Below are 19,733 nucleotides of genomic sequence, written 5' to 3'. Positions count from 1 at the left end.
ATTTCCTTTGCAAGCTTGCTTGGTGGGCCAAAAAGGGCGTATGCGTTTTTTCCTGAATATATTCAGGAAAAAACGCATACGCCCTTTTTGGCCAAGTGCATCATTGTGGACATTCTGCCTCTTTTCCTAAGCTTTACATGCAATTCCAGTCTACCTCCTGAAATCGGTTTCCTGCAATTCTGCCCCGCTTTCAACTCATCTTGGCAGCCTTACTTCAATATATTTTTGAAAGATAGCTGTCATTTATAACTCTGCAGGATTGTGAATTACAGTGCCCCTGAGCTCCTTTCTTCAACTCACTTTCTTGTGAGCTGGCCGCAACACCGCAGGATTGCTTCAGGCCCTAGTTTGGTTCCGGCACAGCATGCTGAGCCTTTGGTTAATTCCTCTTCCTGGTGGGAAATGAGAGTTAAATTTGCCCGTCCAGACACCTCCAGCTAGTCTCTCATTGGTTCTCCCTATTCCTGTTCATTTTCCACAGAATTTGCAAACTGGGCCAAACAGGAGGTTAAAGGCACTGACTCTCCAAGTGGGGGAGTGTTAGTAAAGCGTCTGGAATGTTGCACCCGAATACCAGGGGATGAAAACTGAGACACATTTGAACACGTTTTCCGATCACATGGTGGATCATACTCTGCGTTCCACATGCATGTTTTAGCTGAAGGAAGAATCCCTTAAACATGGAGAGTTGAGACCCATGGAATGGGTACCATGCAATATGACTTCAAAGGGTCTGCATTTGCTCACCGAACCTCACCATTCCTATCACTGCTGCGTTTATGCCACGGTACACACGCTTCATTCTCTTCCGGAGACATATAAATCCATAGGTTTTAAGATTCTTACTAGTCAGGTATATTCTTAAGCGTTTAATATGGGGTGTTGAGTCCACTTCGTTGAGCAAGGAGTAGCTCTTGTCTATTACATATTTGGCTTATGGAACGGTATCTGTGCTAATTTCAATCTCTGGTTTTATGCAGCACCCCAACTCACCTTTCCCCTTAAGCAAGCATAAGTTGGTTTTCTACATTTGACACCCTGTTTTGTTTTGTAATTCAGTTCTTGTGTAGCCAAGTTTACATTCCGTGTAGTAGTGATATCTTATGATGTTTCTTTTTCTGTGTGACTTATTTCACTTAGAATCATCGTACCTGAATCCACTCATTATGCTGCTATGGGCCTGATGACATAGATTTCATTGCTGAGTGATATTGCATTGTACGTAAGTACCAAAACTTCTTTATCCATTTTTCGCTTTCTGTGATATTGAACTTGTACCGTAAACGAGGTTCTTGTAAACAGAGCCGTCCCAAACTTTGGGGTGGCTGTGTCTTTTTGATTTTAATTTCCCTAAGCTATAGGACCATAAGTGGAAGTGCCCTAGGCTCTGTTGCTTTGTTTTTTGAATGTTTCAGGAAACACCATACACTTCTCCAGAGTGGCTGCTGGCAATTTACATCCCGCCCATCAGCATAACAAGGCGCCCAGTTCTCCTTGGCCTGTCCTGCCTTTCTGGATTTTACACTTTTTCAGATGGCCCTTTTGACCCAGGGGGGCAGTGAGACTTCATTGTAGTGCAGATTTCCTTTGCAAGCTTGCTTGGTTGGCCAAAAAGGGCGTATGCGTTTTTTCCTGAATATATTCAGGAAAAAACGCATACGCCTTTTTTGGCCAAGTGCATCATTGTGGACGTTCTGCCTCTTTTCCTATGCTTTACATGCAATTCCAGTCTACCTCCTGAAATCGGTTTCCTGCAATTCTGCCCCGCTTTCAACTCCTCTTGGCAGCCTTACTTCAATATATTTTTGGACGATAGCTGTCATTTATAACTCTGCAGGTTTGTGAATTACAGTGCCCCTGAGCTCCTTTCTTCAACTCGCTTTCTTATGAGCTGGCCGCAACAGCGCAGGATTGCTTCAGGCCTTAGTGTGCTTCTGGCATGGCACGCTGAGCCTTTGGTTACTTCCTCTTCCTGGTGGAAAATGAGAGTTAAATTTGCCCACCCAGACACCTCCAGCTAGTCTCTCATTGGTTCTCCCTATTCCTGTTCATCTTACGCAGAAATTGCAAACTGGGCCAACCAGGAGGTTAAAGGCACTCACTCTCCAAGTGTGGAGAGTGTTAGTAAAGCGTCTGGAATGTTGCACCCGAGTACCAGGGGACGAAAACTGAGACACATTTGAACACGTTTCCCGATCACACGGTGGATCATACTCTGGGTTCCACATGCATGTTTTAGCTGAAGGAAGAATCCCTTAAACCTGGAGAGTTGAGACCCATGGAATGGGTACCATGCAATATGACTTCAAAGGGTCTGCATTTGCTCACCGAACCTCACCAGTCCTATCACTGCTGCGTTTATGCCGCTGTACACATGCTTGATTCTCTTTCGGAGACATATAAATCCATAGGTTTTAAGATTCTTACTAGTCAGGTATATTGTTAGGCGTTTAATATGGGGTGTTGAGTCCACTTCGTTGAGCAAGGAGTAGCTCTTGTCTATTACATATTTAGCTTATGGAGCGGTATCTGTGCTAATTTCAATCTCTGGTTTTATGCAGCACCCCAACTCACCTTTCCACTTAAGCAAGCATAAGTTAGTTTTCTACTTTGAGACCCTGTTCTGTTTTGTAATTCAGTTCCTGTGTAGCCAAGTTTACATTCCGTGTATTAGTGATACCTTATGATGTTTCTTTTTCTGTGTGACTTATTTCACTTAGAATCATCGTACCTGAATCCACTCATTATGCTGCTACGGGCCTGATGACATAGATTTCATTGCTGAGTGATATTGCATTGTACGTAAGTACCACAACTTCTTTATCCATTTTTCGCTTTCTGTGATATTGAACTTGTACATTAAAAGAGGTTCTTGTAAACAAAGCTGTCCCAAGCTTTGGGGTGGCTGTGTCCTTTTGATTTTAATTTCCCTTAGCTATAGGCCCATAAGTGGAAGTGCCCTAGGCTCTGTTGCTTTGTTTTTTTGATGTTTCAGGAAACACCATTCACTTCTCCAGAGTGGCTGCTGGTAATTTTCATCCCAACCATCAGCATAACAAGGCTCCCAGTTCTCCATGGCCTGTCCTGCCTATCTGGATTTTACACTTTTTTCAGATGGCCCTTTTGACCGGGGGGCAGTGAGACTTCATTGTAGTGCAGATTTCCTTTGCAAGCTTGCTTGGTTGGCCAAAAAGGGCGTATGCGTTTTTTCCTGAATATATTCAGGAAACAACGCATATGCCCTTTTTGGCCAAGTGCATCATTGTGGACGTTCTGCCTCTTTTCCTATGCTTTACATGCAATTCCAGTCTACCTCCTGAAATCGGTTTCCTGCAATTCTGCCCCGCTTTCAACTCCTCTTGGCAGCCTTACTTCAATTTATTTTTGGAAGATAGCTGTCATTTATAACTCTGCAGGTTTGTGAATTACAGTGCCCCTGAGCTCCTTTCTTCAACTCGCTTTCTTGTGAGCTGGCCGCAACACCGCAGGATTGCTTCAGGCCCTAGTGTGGTTCCGGCACGGCATGCTGAGCCTTTGGTTAATTCCTCTTCCTGGTGGGAAATGAGAGTTAAATTTGCCCGTCCAGACACCTCCACCTAGTCGCTCATTGGTTCGCCCTATTCCTGTTCATTTTCCACAGAAATTGCAAACTGGGCCAAACAGGAGGTTAAAGGCACTGACTCTCCAAGTGGGGAGAGTGTTAGTAAAGCGTATGGAATGTTGCACCCGAGTACCAGGGGATGAAAACTGAGACACATTTGAACACGTTTTCTGATCACATGGTGGATCATACTCTGGGTTCCACATGCATGTTTTAGCTGAAGGAAGAATCCCTTAAACATGGAGAGTTGAGACCCATGGAATGGGTACCATGCAATATGACTTCAAAGGGTCTGCATTTGCTCACCGAACCTCACCAATCCTATCACTGCTGCGTTTATGCCGCTGTACACACGCTTGATTCTCTTTCGGAGACATATAAATCCATAGGTTTTAAGATTTTTACTAGTCAGGTATATTGTTAGGCGTTTAATATGGGGTGTTGAGTCCACTTCGTTCAGCAAGGAGTAGCTCTTGTCTATTACATATTTGGCTTATGGAGCGGTATCTGTGCTAATTTCAATCTCTGGTTTTATGCAGCACCCCAACTCACCTTACCCCTTAAGCAAGCATAAGTTGGTTTTCTACATTTGACACCCTGTTCTGTTTTGTAATTCAGTTCCTGTGTAGCCAAGTTTACATTCCGTGTAGTAGTGATATCTTATGATGTTTCTTTTTCTGTGTGACTTATTTCACTTAGAATCATCGTACCTGAATCCACTCATTATGCTGCTATGGGCCTGATGACATAGATTTCATTGCTGAGTGATATTGCATTGTACGTAAGTACCAAAACTTCTTTATCCATTTTTCGCTTTCTGTGATATTGAACTTGTACAGTAAACGAGGTTCTTGTAAACAGAGCCGTCCCAAACTTTGGGGTGGCTGTGTCTTTTTGATTTTAATTTCCCTAAGCTATAGGACCATAAGTGGAAGTGCCCTAGGCTCTGTTGCTTTGTTTTTTGAATGTTTCAGAAAACACCATACACTTCTCCAGAGTGGCTGCTGGCAATTTACATCCCGCCCATCAGCATAACAAGGCGCCCAGTTCTCCTTGGCCTGTCCTGCCTTTCTGGATTTTACACTTTTTTCAGATGGCCCTTTTGACCCAGGGGGGCAGTGAGACTTCATTGTAGTGCAGATTTCCTTTGCAAGCTTGCTTGGTTGGCCAAAAAGGGCGTATGCGTTTTTTCCTGGAAAAAACGCATACGCCCTTTTTGGCCAAGTGCATCATTGTGGACGTTCTGCCTCTTTTCCTATGCTTTACATGCAATTCCAGTCTACCTCCTGAAATCGGTTTCCTGCAATTCTGCCCCGCTTTCAACTCCTCTTGGCAGCCTTACTTCAATTTATTTTTGGAAGATAGCTGTCATTTATAACTCTGCAGGTTTGTGAATTACAGTGCCCCTGAGCTCCTTTCTTCAACTCGCTTTCTTGTGAGCTGGCCGCAACACCGCAGGATTGCTTCAGGCCCTAGTGTGGTTCCGGCACGGCATGCTGAGCCTTTGGTTAATTCCTCTTCCTGGTGGGAAATGAGAGTTAAATTTGCCCGTCCAGACACCTCCACCTAGTCGCTCATTGGTTCGCCCTATTCCTGTTCATTTTCCACAGAAATTGCAAACTGGGCCAAACAGGAGGTTAAAGGCACTGACTCTCCAAGTGGGGAGAGTGTTAGTAAAGCGTATGGAATGTTGCACCCGAGTACCAGGGGATGAAAACTGAGACACATTTGAACACGTTTTCTGATCACATGGTGGATCATACTCTGGGTTCCACATGCATGTTTTAGCTGAAGGAAGAATCCCTTAAACATGGAGAGTTGAGACCCATGGAATGGGTACCATGCAATATGACTTCAAAGGGTCTGCATTTGCTCACCGAACCTCACCAATCCTATCACTGCTGCGTTTATGCCGCTGTACACACGCTTGATTCTCTTTCGGAGACATATAAATCCATAGGTTTTAAGATTTTTACTAGTCAGGTATATTGTTAGGCGTTTAATATGGGGTGTTGAGTCCACTTCGTTCAGCAAGGAGTAGCTCTTGTCTATTACATATTTGGCTTATGGAGCGGTATCTGTGCTAATTTCAATCTCTGGTTTTATGCAGCACCCCAACTCACCTTACCCCTTAAGCAAGCATAAGTTGGTTTTCTACATTTGACACCCTGTTCTGTTTTGTAATTCAGTTCCTGTGTAGCCAAGTTTACATTCCGTGTAGTAGTGATATCTTATGATGTTTCTTTTTCTGTGTGACTTATTTCACTTAGAATCATCGTACCTGAATCCACTCATTATGCTGCTATGGGCCTGATGACATAGATTTCATTGCTGAGTGATATTGCATTGTACGTAAGTACCAAAACTTCTTTATCCATTTTTCGCTTTCTGTGATATTGAACTTGTACAGTAAACGAGGTTCTTGTAAACAGAGCCGTCCCAAACTTTGGGGTGGCTGTGTCTTTTTGATTTTAATTTCCCTAAGCTATAGGACCATAAGTGGAAGTGCCCTAGGCTCTGTTGCTTTGTTTTTTGAATGTTTCAGAAAACACCATACACTTCTCCAGAGTGGCTGCTGGCAATTTACATCCCGCCCATCAGCATAACAAGGCGCCCAGTTCTCCTTGGCCTGTCCTGCCTTTCTGGATTTTACACTTTTTTCAGATGGCCCTTTTGACCCAGGGGGGCAGTGAGACTTCATTGTAGTGCAGATTTCCTTTGCAAGCTTGCTTGGTTGGCCAAAAAGGGCGTATGCGTTTTTTCCTGGAAAAAACGCATACGCCCTTTTTGGCCAAGTGCATCATTGTGGACGTTCTGCCTCTTTTCCTATGCTTTACATGCAATTCCAGTCTACCTCCTGAAATCGGTTTCCTGCAATTCTGCCCCGCTTTCAACTCCTCTTGGCAGCCTTACTTCAATATATTTTTGGACGATAGCTGTCATTTATAACTCTGCAGGTTTGTGAATTACAGTGCCCCTGAGCTCCTTTCTTCAACTCGCTTTCTTATGAGCTGGCCGCAACACCGCAGGATTGCTTCAGGCCTTAGTGTGCTTCTGGCATGGCACGCTGAGCCTTTGGTTACTTCCTCTTCCTGGTGGAAAATGAGAGTTAAATTTGCCCGTCCAGACACCTCCAGCTAGTCTCTCATTGGTTCTCCCTATTCCTGTTCATCTTACGCAGAAATTGCAAACTGGGCCAACCAGGAGGTTAAAGGCACTGACTCTCCAAGTGTGGAGAGTGTTAGTAAAGCGTCTGGAATGTTGCACCCGAGTACCAGGGGACGAAAACTGAGACACATTTGAACACGTTTCCCGATCACACGGTGGATCATACTCTGGGTTCCACATGCATGTTTTAGCTGAAGGAAGAATCCCTTAAACCTGGAGAGTTGAGACCCATGGAATGGGTACCATGCAATATGACTTCAAAGGGTCTGCATTTGCTCACCGAACCTCACCAATCCTATCACTGCTGCGTTTATGCTGCTGTACACACGCTTGATTCTCTTTTGGAGACATATAAATCCATAGGTTTTAAGATTCTTACTAGTCAGGTATATTGTTAGGCGTTTAATATGGGGTGTTGAGTCCACTTCGTTGAGCAAGGAGTAGCTCTTGTCTATTACATATTTGGCTTATGGAACGGTATCTGTGCTAATTTCAATCTCTGGTTTTATGCAGCACCCCAACTCACCTTTCCCCTTAAGCAAGCATAAGTTGGTTTTCTACATTTGACACCCTGTTCTGTTTTGTAATTCAGTTCTTGTGTAGCCAAGTTTACAATCCGTGTATTAGTGATGTCTTATGATGTTTCTTTTTCTGTGTGCCTTATTTCACTTACAATCATCGTACCTGAATCCACTCATTATGCTGCTACGGGCCTGATGACATAGATTTCATTGCTGAGTGATATTGCATTGTACGTAAGTACCACAACTTCTTTATCCATTTTTCGCTTTCTGTGATATTGAACTTGTACCGTAAACGATGTTCTTGTAAACAGAGCCGTCCCAAGCTTTGGGGTGGCTGTGTCTTTTTGATTTTAATTCCCTAAGCTATAGGACCATAAGTGGAAGTGCCCTAGGCTCTGTTGTTTTGTTTTTTGGATGTTTCAGGAAACACCATACACTTCTCCAGAGTGGCTGTTGGCAATTTACATCCCGCCCATCAGAAGAACAAGGCTCCCAATTCTCCATGGCCTGTCCTGCCTTTCTGGATTTTACACTTTTTTCAGATAGCCTTTTGACCGGGGAGCAGTGAGACTTTATTGTAGTGCAGATTTCATTTGCAAGCTTGCTTGGTTGGCCAAAAAGGGCGTATGCGTTTTTTCCTGAATATATTCAGGAAAAAACGCATACGCCCTTTTTGGCCAAGTGCATCATTGTGCACGTTCTGCCTCTTTTCCTATGTTTTACATGCAATTCCAGTCTACCTCCTGAAATCGGTTTCCTGCAATTCTGCCCCACTTTCAAGTCCTCTTGGCAGCCTTACTTCAATATATTTTTGGACGATAGCTGTCATTTATAACTCTGCAGGTTTGTGAATTACAGTGCCCCTGAGCTCCTTTCTTCAACTCGCTTTCTTTTGAGCTGGCCGCAACACCGCAGGATTGCTTCAGGCCCTAGTGTGCTTCTGGCATGGCATGCTGAGCCTTTGGTTAATTCTTCTTCTTGGTGGGAAATGAGAGTTAAATTTGCCCGTCCAGACACCTCCACCTAGTCTCTCATTGGTTCTCCCTATTCCTGTTCATTTTCCACAGAAATTGCAAACTGGGCCAAACAGGAGGTTAAAGGCACTGACTCTCCAAGTGGGGAGAGTGTTAGTAAAGCGTCTGGAATGTTGCATCCGAGTACCAGGGGACGAAAACTGAGACACATTTGAACACGTTTCCCGATAACACGGTGGATCATACTCTGGGTTCCACATGCATGTTTTAGCTGAAGGAAGAATCCCTTAAACATGGAGAGTTGAGACCCATGGAATGGGTACCATGCAATATGACTTCAAAGGGTCTGCATTTGCTCACCGAACCTCACCAATGCTATCACTGCTGCATTTATGCCACTGTACACACGCTTGATTCTCTTTCGGAGACATATAAATCCGTAGGTTTTTAGATTATTTCTAGTCAGGTATATTCTTAGGGGTTTAATATGGGGTGTTGAGTCCACTTCGTTGAGCAAGGAGTAGCTCTTGTCTATTACATATTTGGCTTATGGAACGGTATCTGTGCTAATTTCAATCTCTGGTTTTAAGCAGCACCCCAACTCACCTTTCCCCTTAAGCAAGCATAAGTTGGTTTTCTACATTTGAGACCCTGTTCTGTTTTGTAATTCAGTTCCTGTGTAGCCAAGTTTACATTACGTGTAGTAGTGATATCTTATGATGTTTCTTTTTCTGTGTGATTTATTTCACTTAGAATCATCGTACCTGAATCCACTCATTATGCTGCTACGGGCCTGATGACATAGATTTCATTGCTGAGTGATATTGCGTTGTATGTAAGTACCACAACTTCTTTATCCATTTTTCTCTTTCTGTGATATTGAACTTGTACCGTAAACGAGGTTCTTGTAAACAGAGCCGTCCCAAAGTTTGGGGAGGCTGTGTCTTTTTGATTTTAATTTCTCTAAGCTATAGGACCATAAGTGGAAGGGCCCTAGGCTCTGTTGCTTTGTTTTATGGATGTTTCAGGAAACACCATACACTTCTCCAGAGTGGCTGTTGGCAATTTACATCCCGCCCATCAGAAGAACAAGGCTCCCAGTTCTCCGTGGCCTGTCCTGCCTTTCTGGATTTTACACTTTTTTCAGATAGCCTTTTGACCGGGGAGCAGTGAGACTTCATTGTAGTGCAGATTTCCTTTGCAAGCTTGCTTGGTTGGCCAAAAAGGGCGTATGCGTTTTTTCCAGGAAAAAATGCATACGCCCTTTTTGGCCAAGTGCATCATTGTGCACGTTCTGCCTCTTTTCCTATGCTTTACTTGCAATTCCAGTCTACCTCCTGAAATCGGTTTCCTGCAATTCTGCCCCACTTTCAAGTCCTCTTGGCAGCCTTACTTCAATATATTTTTGGACGATAGCTGTCATTTATAAATCTGTAGGTTTGTGAATTACAGTACCCCTGAGTTCCTTTCTTCATCTTGCTTTCTTGTGAGCTCGCTGCAACACCGCAGGATTGCTTCAGGCCCTAGTGTGCTTCTGGTATGGCACGCTGAGCCTTTGGTTAATTCCTCTTCCTGGTGGGAAATGAGAGTTAAATTTGCCCGTCCAGACACCTCCACCTAGTCTCTCATTGGTTCTCCCTATTCCTGTTCATCTTACGCAGAAATTGCAAACTGGGCCAACCAGGAGGTTAAAGGCACTGACTCTCCAAGTGTGGAGAGTGTTAGTAAAGCGTCTGGAATGTTGCACCCGACTACCAGGGGACGAAAACTGAGACACATTTGAACACGTTTCCCGATCACACGGTGGATCATACTCTGGGTTCCACATGCATGTTTTAGCTGAAGGAAGAATCCCTTAAACCTGGAGAGTTGAGACCCATGGAATGGGTACCATGCAATATGACTTCAAAGGGTCTGCATTTGCTCACCGAACCTCACCAATCCTATCACTGCTGCGTTTATGCCGCTGTACACACGCTTGATTCTCTTTCGGAGACATATAAATCCGTAGGTTTTAAGATTATTTCTAGTCAGGTATATTCTTAGGCGTTTAATATGGGGTGTTGAGTCCACTTCGTTGAGCAAGGAGTAGCTCTTCTCTATTACATATTTGGCTTATGGAACGGTATCTGTGCTAATTTCAATCTCTGGTTTTATGCAGCACCCCAACTCACCTTTCCCCTTAAGCAAGCATAAGTTGGTTTTCTACATTTGACACCCTGTTCTGTTTTGTAATTCAGTTCTTGTGTAGCCAAGTTTACAATCCGTGTATTAGTGATGTCTTATGATGTTTCTTTTTCTGTGTGCCTTATTTCACTTACAATCATCGTACCTGAATCCACTCATTATGCTGCTACGGGCCTGATGACATAGATTTCATTGCTGAGTGATATTGCATTGTACGTAAGTACCACAACTTCTTTATCCATTTTTCGCTTTCTGTGATATTGAACTTGTACCGTAAACGATGTTCTTGTAAACAGAGCCGTCCCAAGCTTTGGGGTGGCTGTGTCTTTTTGATTTTAATTCCCTAAGCTATAGGACCATAAGTGGAAGTGCCCTAGGCTCTGTTGTTTTGTTTTTTGGATGTTTCAGGAAACACCATACACTTCACCAGAGTGGCTGTTGGCAATTTACATCCCGCCCATCAGAAGAACAAGGCTCCCAATTCTCCATGGCCTGTCCTGCCTTTCTGGATTTTACACTTTTTTCAAATAGCCTTTTGACCGGGGAGCAGTGAGACTTCATTGTAGTGCAGATTTCCTTTGCAAGCTTGCTTGGTTGGCCAAAAAGGGCGTATGCGTTTTTTCCTGAATATATTCAGGAAAAAACGCATACGCCCTTTTTGGCTAAGTGCATCATTGTGCACGTTCTGCCTCTTTTCCTATGCTTTACATGTAATTCCAGTCTACCTCCTGAAATCGGTTTCCTGCAATTCTGCCCCACTTTCAAGTCCTCTTGGCAGCCTTACTTCAATATATTTTTGGACGATAGCTGTCATTTATAACTCTGCAGGTTTGTGAATTACAGTGCCCCTGAGCTCCTTTCTTCAACTCGCTTTCTTTTGAGCTGGCCGCAACACCGCAGGATTGCTTCAGGCCCTAGTGTGCTTCTGGCATGGCATGCTGAGCCTTTGGTTAATTCTTCTTCTTGGTGGGAAATGAGAGTTAAATTTGCCCGTCCAGACACCTCCACCTAGTCTCTCATTGGTTCTCCCTATTCCTGTTCATTTTCCACAGAAATTGCAAACTGGGCCAAACAGGAGGTTAAAGGCACTGACTCTCCAAGTGGGGAGAGTGTTAGTAAAGCGTCTGGAATGTTGCATCCGAGTACCAGGGGACGAAAACTGAGACACATTTGAACACGTTTCCCGATCACACGGTGGATCATACTCTGGGTTCCACATGCATGTTTTAGCTGAAGGAAGAATCCCTTAAACATGGAGAGTTGAGACCCATGGAATGGGTACCATGCAATATGACTTCAAAGGGTCTGCATTTGCTCACCGAACCTCACCAATGCTATCACTGCTGCATTTATGCCACTGTACACACGCTTGATTCTCTTTCGGAGACATATAAATCCGTAGGTTTTTAGATTATTTCTAGTCAGGTATATTCTTAGGGGTTTAATATGGGGTGTTGAGTCCACTTCGTTGAGCAAGGAGTAGCTCTTGTCTATTACATATTTGGCTTATGGAACGGTATCTGTGCTAATTTCAATCTCTGGTTTTAAGCAGCACCCCAACTCACCTTTCCCCTTAAGCAAGCATAAGTTGGTTTTCTACATTTGAGACCCTGTTCTGTTTTGTAATTCAGTTCCTGTGTAGCCAAGTTTACATTACGTGTAGTAGTGATATCTTATGATGTTTCTTTTTCTGTGTGATTTATTTCACTTAGAATCATCGTACCTGAATCCACTCATTATGCTGCTACGGGCCTGATGACATAGATTTCATTGCTGAGTGATATTGCGTTGTATGTAAGTACCACAACTTCTTTATCCATTTTTCTCTTTCTGTGATATTGAACTTGTACCGTAAACGAGGTTCTTGTAAACAGAGCCGTCCCAAAGTTTGGGGAGGCTGTGTCTTTTTGATTTTAATTTCTCTAAGCTATAGGACCATAAGTGGAAGGGCCCTAGGCTCTGTTGCTTTGTTTTATGGATGTTTCAGGAAACACCATACACTTCTCCAGAGTGGCTGTTGGCAATTTACATCCCGCCCATCAGAAGAACAAGGCTCCCAGTTCTCCGTGGCCTGTCCTGCCTTTCTGGATTTTACACTTTTTTCAGATAGCCTTTTGACCGGGGAGCAGTGAGACTTCATTGTAGTGCAGATTTCCTTTGCAAGCTTGCTTGGTTGGCCAAAAAGGGCGTATGCGTTTTTTCCAGGAAAAAATGCATACGCCCTTTTTGGCCAAGTGCATCATTGTGCACGTTCTGCCTCTTTTCCTATGCTTTACTTGCAATTCCAGTCTACCTCCTGAAATCGGTTTCCTGCAATTCTGCCCCACTTTCAAGTCCTCTTGGCAGCCTTACTTCAATATATTTTTGGACGATAGCTGTCATTTATAAATCTGTAGGTTTGTGAATTACAGTACCCCTGAGTTCCTTTCTTCATCTTGCTTTCTTGTGAGCTCGCTGCAACACCGCAGGATTGCTTCAGGCCCTAGTGTGCTTCTGGTATGGCACGCTGAGCCTTTGGTTAATTCCTCTTCCTGGTGGGAAATGAGAGTTAAATTTGCCCGTCCAGACACCTCCACCTAGTCTCTCATTGGTTCTCCCTATTCCTGTTCATCTTACGCAGAAATTGCAAACTGGGCCAACCAGGAGGTTAAAGGCACTGACTCTCCAAGTGTGGAGAGTGTTAGTAAAGCGTCTGGAATGTTGCACCCGACTACCAGGGGACGAAAACTGAGACACATTTGAACACGTTTCCCGATCACACGGTGGATCATACTCTGGGTTCCACATGCATGTTTTAGCTGAAGGAAGAATCCCTTAAACCTGGAGAGTTGAGACCCATGGAATGGGTACCATGCAATATGACTTCAAAGGGTCTGCATTTGCTCACCGAACCTCACCAATCCTATCACTGCTGCGTTTATGCCGCTGTACACACGCTTGATTCTCTTTCGGAGACATATAAATCCGTAGGTTTTAAGATTATTTCTAGTCAGGTATATTCTTAGGCGTTTAATATGGGGTGTTGAGTCCACTTCGTTGAGCAAGGAGTAGCTCTTCTCTATTACATATTTGGCTTATGGAACGGTATCTGTGCTAATTTCAATCTGTGGTTTTATGCAGCACCCCAACTCACCTTACCCCTTAAGCAAGCATAAGTTGGTTTTCTACATTTGACACCCTGTTCTGTTTTGTAATTCAGTTCCTGTGTATCCAAGTTTACATTCCGTGTAGTAGTGATATCTTATGATGTTTCTTTTTCTGTGTGACTTATTTCACTTAGAATCATCGTACCTGAATCCACTCATTATGCTGCTATGGGCCTGATGACATAGATTTCATTGCTGAGTGATATTGCATTGTACGTAAGTACCAAATCTTCTTTATCCATTTTTCGCTTTCTGTGATATTGAACTTGTACCGTAAACGAGGTTCTTGTAAACAGAGCCGTCCCAAACTTTGGGGTGGCTCTGTCTTTTTTATTTTAATTTCCCTAAGCTATAGGACCATAAGTGGAAGTGCCCTAGGCTCTGTTGCTTTGTTTTTTGAATGTTTCAGGAAACACCATACACTTCTCCAGAGTGGCTGCTGGCAATTTACATCCCGCCCATCAGCATAACAAGGCGCCCAGTTCTCCTTGGCCTGTCCTGCTTTTCTGGATTTTACACTTTTTTCAGATGGCCCTTTTGACCCAGTGGGGCAGTGAGACTTCATTGTAGTGCAGATTTCCTTTGCAAGCTTGCTTGGTTGGCCAAAAAGGGCGTATGCGTTTTTTCCTGAATATATTCAGGAAAAAACGCATACGCCCTTTTTGGCCAAGTGCATCATTGTGGACGTTCTGCCTCTTTTCCTATGCTTTACATGCAATTCCAGTCTACCTCCTGAAATCGGTTTCCTGCAATTCTGCCCCGCTTTCAACTCCTCTTGGCAGCCTTACTTCAATATATTTTTGGACGATAGCTGTCATTTATAACTCTGCAGGTTTGTGAATTACAGTGCCCCTGAGCTCCTTTCTTCAACTCGCTTTCTTGTGAGCTGGCCGCAACACCGCAGGATTGCTTCAGGCCCTAGAGTGGTTACGGCACGGAATGCTGAGCCTTTGGTTAATTCCTCTTCCTGGTGGGAAATGAGAGTTAAATTTGCCCGTCCAAACACCTCCAGCTAGTCTCTCATTGGTTCTCCCTATTCCTGTTCATCTTACGCAGAAATTGCAAACTGGGCCAAACAGGAGGTTAAAGGCACTCACTCTCCAAGTGTGGAGAGTGTTAGTAAAGCGTCTGGAATGTTGCACCAGAGTACCAGGGGACAAAAACTGAGACACATTTGAACACGTTTCCCGATCACACGGTGGATCATACTCTGGGTTCCACATGCATGTTTTAGCTGAAGGAAGAATCCCTTAAACATGGAGAGTTGAGACCCATGGAATGGGTACCATGCAATATGACTTCAAAGGGTCTGCATTTGCTCACCGAACCTCACCAGTCCTATCACTGCTGCGTTTATGCCGTTGTACACACGCTTGATTCTCTTTCGGAGACATATAAATCCATAGGTTTTAAGATTCTTACTAGTCAGGTATATTGTTAGGCATTTAATATGGGGTGTTGAGTCCACTTCGTTGAGCAAGGAGTAGCTCTTGTCTATTACATATTTGGCTTATGGAGCGGTATCTGTGCTAATTTCAATCTCTGGTTTTATGCAGCACCCCAACTCACCTTTCCACTTAAGCAAGCATAAGTTGGTTTTCTACTCTGAGACCCTGTTCTGTTTTGTAATTCAGTTCCTGTGTAGCCAAGTTTACATTCCGTGTATTAGTGATACCTTATGATGTTTCTTTTTCTGTGTGACTTATTTCACTTAGAATCATCGTACCTGAATCCACTCATTATGCTGCTACGGGCCTGATGACATAGATTTCATTGCTGAGTGATATTGCATTGTACGTAAGTACCACAACTTCTTTATCCATTTTTTGCTTTCTGTGATATTGAACTTGTACATTAAACGATGTTCTTGTAAACAGAGCCGTCCCAAGCTTTGGGGTGGCTGTGTCTTTTTGATTTTAATTCCCTAAGCTATAGGACCGTAAGTGGAAGTGCCCTAGGCTCTGTTGCTTTGTTTTTTGGATGTTTCAGGAAACACCATACACTTCTCCAGAGTGGCTGTTGGCAATTTACATCCCGCCCATCAGAAGAACAAGGCTCCCATTTCTCCATGGCCTGTCCTGCCTTTCTGGATTTTACACATTTTCAAATAGCCTTTTGACCGGGGAGCAGTGAGACTTCATTGTAGTGCAGATTTCCTTTGCAAGCTTGCTTGGTTGGCCAAAAAGGGCGTATGCGTTTTTTCCTGAATATATTCAGGAAAAAACGCATACGCCCTTTTTGGCCAAGTGCATCATTGTGCACGTTCTGCCTCTTTTCCTATGCTTTACATGTAATTCCAGTCTACCTCCTGAAATCGGTTTCCTGCAATTCTGCCCCACTTTCAAGTCCTCTTGGCAGCCTTACTTCAATATATTTTTGGACGATAGCTGTCATTTGTAACTCTGTAGGTTTGTGAATTACAGTACCCCTGAGTTCCTTTCTTCAACTTGCTTTCTTGTGAGCTCGCTGCAACACCGCAGGATTGCTTCAGGCCCTAGTGTGCTTCTGGTATGGCACGCTGAGCCTTTGGTTAATTCCTCTTCCTGGTGGGAAATGAGAGTTAAATTTGCCGGTCCAGACACCTCCAGCTATTCTCTCATTGGTTCTCCCTATTCCTGTTCATCTTACGGAGAAATTGCAAACTGGGCCAACCAGGAGGTTAAAGGCACTGACTCTCCAAGTGGGGAGAGTGTTAGTAAAGTGTCTGGAATGTTGCACCCGAGTACCAGGGCACGAAAACTGAGACACATTTGAACACGTTTCCCGATCACACGATGGATCATACTCTGGGTTCAACATGCATGTTTTAGCTGAAGGGAGAATCCCTTAAACCTGGAGAGTTGAGACCCATGGAATGGGTACCATGCAATATGACTTCAAAGGGTCTGCATTTGCTCACCGAACCTCACCAATCCTATCACTGCTGCGTTTATGCCGCTGTACACACGATTGATTCTCTTTCGGAGACATATAAATCCGTAGGTTTTAAGATTATTTCTAGTCAGGTATATTCTTAGGCGTTTAATATGGGGTGTTGAGTCCACTTCGTTGAGCAAGGAGTAGCTCTTCTCTATTACATATTTGGCTTATGGAACGGTATCTGTGCTAATTTCAATCTCTGGTTTTATGCAGCACCCCAACTCACCTTTCCCCTTAAGCAAGCATAAGTTGGTTTTCTACATTTGACACCCTGTTCTGTTTTGTAATTCAGTTCTTGTGTAGCCAAGTTTACAATCCGTGTATTAGTGATGTCTTATGATGTTTCTTTTTCTGTGTGCCTTATTTCACTTACAATCATCGTACCTGAATCCACTCATTATGCTGCTACGGGCCTGATGACATAGATTTCATTGCTGAGTGATATTGCATTGTACGTAAGTACCACAACTTCTTTATCCATTTTTCGCTTTCTGTGATATTGAACTTGTACCGTAAACGATGTTCTTGTAAACAGAGCCGTCCCAAGCTTTGGGGTGGCTGTGTCTTTTTGATTTTAATTCCCTAAGCTATAGGACCATAAGTGGAAGTGCCCTAGGCTCTGTTGCTTTGTTTTTTGGATGTTTCAGGAAACACCATACACTTCTCCAGAGTGGCTGTTGGCAATTTACATCCCAACCATCAGCATAACAAGGCTCCCAGTTCTCCATAGCCTGTCCTGCCTTTCTGGATTTTACACTTTTTTCAGATGGCTCTTTTGACTGGGGGGCTGTGAGACTTCATTGTAGTGCAGATTTCCTTTGCAAGCTTGCTTGGTTGGCCAAAAAGGGCGTATGCGTTTTTTCCTGAATATATTCAGGAAAAAACGCATACTCCCTTTTTGGTCAAGTGCATCATTGTGGACGTTCTGCCTCTTTTCCTATGCTTTACATGCAATTCCAGTCTATCTCCTGAAATCGGTTTCCTGCAATTCTGCCCCGCATTCAACTCCTCTTGGCAGCCTTACTTCAATATATTTTCGGAAGATAGCTGTCATTTATAACTCTGCAGGTTTGTGAATTACATTGCCCCTGAGCTCCTTTCTTCAACTCGCTTTCTTGTGAGCTGACCGCAACACCGCAGGATTGCTTCAGGCCCTAGTTTGGTTCCGGCATGGCATGCTGAGCCTTTGGTTTATTCTTCTTCCTGGTGGAAAATGAGAGTTAAATTTGCCCGTCTAAACACCTCCAGCTAGTCTCTCATTGGTTCTCCCTATTCCTGTTCATTTTCCACAGAAATTGCAAACTGGGCCAAACAGGAGGTTAAAGGCACTGACTCTCCAAGTGTGGAGAGTGTTAGTAAAGCATCTGGAATGTTGCAGCCGAGTACCAGGGGACGAAAACTGAGACACATTTGAACACGTTTCCCGATCACACGGTGGATCATACTCTGGGTTCCACATGCATGTTTTAGCTGAAGGAAGAATCCCTTAAACCTGGAGAGTTGAAACCCATGGAATGGGTACCATGCAATATGATTTCAAAGGGTCCGCATTTGCTCACCGAACCTCACCAATCCTATCACTGCTGCGTTTATGCCGCTGTACACACGTTTGATTCTCTTTCAGAGACTTATAAATCCATAGGTTTTAAGATTCTTACTACTCAGGTATATTCTTAGGCGTTTAATATGGGGTGTTGAGTCCACTTCGTTGAGCAAGGAGTAGCTCTTGTCTATCACATATTTGGCTTATGGAACGGTATCTGTGCTAATTTCAATCTCTGGTTTTATGCAGCACCCCAACTCACCTTTCCCCTTAAGCAAGCATAAGTTGCTTTTCTACATTTGACACCCTGTTCTGTTTTGTAACTCAGTTCTTGTGTAGCCAAGTTTACAATCCGTGTATTTGTGATATCTTATGATGTTTCTTTTTCTGTGTGACTAATTTCACTTAGAATTATCGTACCTGAATCCACTCATTATGCTGCTACGGGCCTGATGACATAGATTTCATTGCTGAGTGATATTGCATTGTACGTAAGTACCACAACTTCTTTATCCATTTTTCGCTTTCTGTGATATTGAACTTGTACCGTAAACGAGGTTCTTGTAAACATGGCCGGCCCAAACTTTGTGGTTGTTGTGTCTTTTTGATTTTAATTTCCCTAAGCTATAGGACCGTAAGTGGAAGTGCCCTAGGCTCTGTTGCTTTGTTTTTTGGATGTTTCAGGAAACACCATACACTTCTCCAGATTGGCTGCTGGCAATTTACATCCCGCCCATCAGCATAACAAGGCTCCCAGTTCTCCATGGCCTGTCCTGCCTTTCTGGATTTTACACTTTTTTCAGATGGCCCTTTTGACCGGGGGGCAGTGAGACTTCATTGTAGTGCAGATTTCCTTTGCAAGCTTGCTTGGTTGGCCAAAAAGGGCGTATGCGTTTTTTGCACGCATACGCACTTTTTTGCCAAGTGCATCATTGTGGACGTTCTGCCTCTTTTCCTATGCTTTACATGTAATTCCAGTCTACCTCCTGAAATCGGTTTCCTGCAATTCTGCCCTGCTTTCAAGTCCTCTTGGCAGCCTTACTTCAATATATTTTTGGACGATAGCTGTCATTTATAACTCTGCAGGTTTGTGAATTACAGTGCCCCTGAGTTCCTTTCCTCAACTTGCTTTCTTGTGAGCTGGCCGCAACACCGCAGGATTTCTTCAGGCCCTAGTGTGCTTCTGGCATGGCACGCTGAGCCTTTGGTTAATTCCTCTTCCTGGTGGGAAATGAGAGTTAAATTTGCCCGTCCAGACACCTCCATCTAGTCTCTCATTGGTTCTCCCTATTCCTGTTCATCTTACGCAGAAATTGCAAACTGGGCCAACCAGGAAGTTAAAGGCACTGACTCTCTAAGTGGGGAGAGTGTTAGTAAAGCGTCTGGAATGTTGCACCCGAGTACCAGGGGACGAAAACTGAGACACATTTGAACACGTTACCTGATCACACGGTGGATCATACTCTGGGATCCACATGCATGTTTTAGCTGAAGGAAGAATCCCTTAAACCTGGAGAGTTGAGACCCATGGAATGGGTACCATGCAATATGACTTCAAAGGGTCTGCATTTGCTCACCGAACCTCACCAATCCTATCACTGCTACGTTTATGCCGCTGTACACACACTTGATTCTCTTTTGGAGACATATAAATCCAAAGGTTTTAAGATT

Source organism: Leucopleurus acutus, assembly GCF_964270905.1.
Source record: "Leucopleurus acutus genome assembly, chromosome: 1".
Lineage (NCBI taxonomy): Eukaryota > Metazoa > Chordata > Mammalia > Artiodactyla > Delphinidae > Leucopleurus > Leucopleurus acutus.
The sequence above is the reverse complement of the archived record's forward strand: the minus strand, read 5'-3'. Positions refer to the sequence as shown.